This window comes from Apis dorsata, unplaced genomic scaffold, assembly GCF_000469605.1.
Source record: "Apis dorsata unplaced genomic scaffold, Apis dorsata 1.3 scaffold_44, whole genome shotgun sequence".
NCBI lineage: Eukaryota > Metazoa > Arthropoda > Insecta > Hymenoptera > Apidae > Apis > Apis dorsata.
Window position 1 is genome coordinate 1,580,046 of NW_006263346.1, and position 3,250 is coordinate 1,583,295.

At 18.9% G+C, this 3,250-nt stretch overlaps 1 protein-coding gene across 2 annotated transcripts in view; it reads right to left on the reverse strand.

Annotated features, from left to right (window-relative positions):
* LOC102674108 (protein fem-1 homolog CG6966) overlaps window positions 1-3,250 on the reverse strand; it is a 30,195-nt gene that overhangs the window by 7,542 nt on the left and 19,403 nt on the right. The window lies entirely within an intron of this gene.

Consider the following 3,250-nt stretch of genomic DNA (forward strand, 5'->3'; position numbering starts at 1 on the left):
ACTTTGTCGCTTCTCGACCGAGGAAAATTATGTCAGTATTATAGAATAATTGTAAATTGCATTGATAATATGATATTACAGAATAAGATTTCACGTCATTGATTAGAATGCAAATATACGCGTAACATATTACATTTAGTAAATTATAGTACAATTATTAAGTAAAAACATATAGAATAAAATTTTTTAATTGTCATCTTGATTTAAAAAAAAATGATGTTGAATGAATATGATAGTTATAATAATTATAATTATACAGATTTATTAAATGATAAAATAATTTATATTATATTATTTTATTTATTTATGTAAAAAAATTTGCTTGGTTGTACCGTTACCGATATATATCGACTATAGTATATTTGATTATATAATTAATGAATATTTCGTAATACCTGATATTATAATAATAATTTGATTATTACATAAATGTTGAGTCATTTTTTTTAGTTTTAAATAAATGAATCTGAAGTATCTTAATCTTGTATATATAAGAAAATAAATATAATATTATATTATTGTATTTAACAATGAAAACATGACATTATTATTAACTATAATTAGAAATGTATGTGCGTAAGAAAAAAAAATGTTAATTTTATCGTGACCCGTGATATCATGAAGACAGAATAATTCATATTATAGATTGCAACTTCAGTGATATCAATTTTCTATAATTTCTTCATATATATATTTAAAATATATTCATAACTTTATTTTTTTTATTTTTCTTATACATATTTTTTTTTTTCATTTCTATATTCAATCATTTCTCTTTTTTATTTTTTCTTTTAAAATTTTTAGAAAACCAGTTTTACTAAAGTTGAATTAATTCAATTATAAATATATCTCGTTTGATTGCTATATTAAAACACATATTTACATACAGCGAAATTAGGTTAGCTTTTCTTCATTGAAATCGTATCTCTTACGAAATATTTTAACGCACAAGATTTACAAATATTATTATTATTATATCTGAAAGTTATATGTATTATAAATCCATGTTATATAAAAGAATGTTACAAATTCATGGTATTAAATTATCTAAAATTTATGTACCATTGTTTAAAACAATATTTTTCAACCAACCGATGTATTACAATAAATTAATATGTTTAATACATTTAAGATGTATCGCAAAAATTTTATTAAAATCTCGTGAAAAATAAAGAAATGTAATATTTATTAATATTTCGATAATGTAGTCTCAGACGTAGTAACATTCATAATTATTCAACATTACTGTGTTTTTTTCAGTGTATTGATCTAAAAATTCCATCAATTCGAATAAAGTTAACAAATAAACACGTCGATTATAAAAATAAATGAATTTTTTATAAAAAATAAGCAAATTATGAATTTTTTTTAATTTTTTTCAATCGAGATAAGTCATAAATAAATATATATAATGTCATAACAAATAAAAAAGAAATTGCAAGAAACAGAGGAAATCAAAGAGCATGGCATGACATAATGCAAATCAAGAGAGTTTTTTTTTTATAGACAATAAATGCTGAATGGATGAGGAATTCTATTTTAAGATCAGATTGAATGATCAGTAAATATATTGGTTAATCATTTGTAAATGCGAAATTTATTATTGAAGATTATAAAAATTTGAAACAGGGATCTACTAATAAATTTCAAAATTTTTCATAACTTTTACTTTTTTTGTGAATAAATAAAATATAATTTCACGTAAAAAAAAAATTAATAATCCTAAATAATTTTATGCATTTATATAATTTACGAAATGTAAAAATTAATTGACTATTTTATACATGATATATATATTACTTTTTTTACAAGAGTTTATTAAAAAATAAAATTTAAATATAAATAACATAGAATATCATTGAAGATAATTTTAAATTCTTTTGTATTATTATTATTATTAGAATTATAATTAAAATTAATTATAAAAAAACGAAAAATGTTATTAGAATTTCTGTCCTAATGTTAATTATTATACTGATATTAAAAAAATTCTAAAATATTTTATAAATATCAAATGTTTTCAATAAATAATCTTTTAATTTATTTTATTTAATTTTTTACTATAAAATATTATAAAATATATTAATGTAAACATATATTAAGATAAAAAACATATTAAATTTATATTAAGAATTTCAAAAAATTAATAATAATTAATAGAACATTTTGTTTTCTAAAGATATGCATTTTTCTTTGATATATTTTTTTAATATCTTTCTTTCCCATGCGAAAGTAAATAAGTGCAATTATTTGAAGGTACTCATTTTACTTCATAACAACCAGGAAAAGTAATGTTGAGGAACGCGTGTATAATTGCGGAGAAATTTAAAAGCATAGCTGCTGGTAATCCGTTATATACACAAATCTTTCTGTTTTCCGTTAAATAAAATTTTCCGCTTTCATAAAATATTCCCAGTTCCTTAACTATTTCTCGATATTTTATATTATATAAAAACATATGTTGAATACATATTCTAGTTTACTTGATATATTTTGGAACCTACTTTTCTTATATGTTGCATAAATAATCCGAATACATAAGAGATATTTTTTATAATTCAATTACGTGATTCTTTACGTAAAAATTCGCTGAGAGATAACTCGCTAAATAATTTAACATAATATACAAAAAGAAAATCATTAAATTACAATTTTTAAAATCAACGATTACATAGAGATTTGAAAATTGGTAAAAATTTGATTTTTTTAACTTTTATATTCGAAAAAAAAATTTCTATAAAGAAACAAAATTTCGAAATATCACTTTTTTTCAAATAACTATCAAAAATAATAATCAAATAGTATTAGTTAAGTTTAAAGACAAAATCTTCAAAAAAATAAAATTAATTAATGAGAACAATTATTTGTAGCTTTTTATTAATTCAATTACTTTTTTTTTAATAAACTTTTTTTATTTATACTTAATCATAATTAATAATAATATCTTAAATTGTGTTTATGATAATTTTTGATCGATTAAAAATTGTTGATCGATCAAAAATAGAGAAATGAGTTACTTTTGATTAATGATTTTGATTGGAAATGGTTTTAATTTGGTTGATATTGCGTTTAAACAATCGACTATTAATCAACTTACGTTCAATTAAAAGTTGTCAAATTTAAAATTAAATTTTATAAATAGATTTCATAATTTTTTTTTTAAATTACGTTTATATTTTTCAATTGGAAAGTATGAAATTTCAGTTGCCAAGTATGAAATATATATATATATATATATATATAAGAAAGT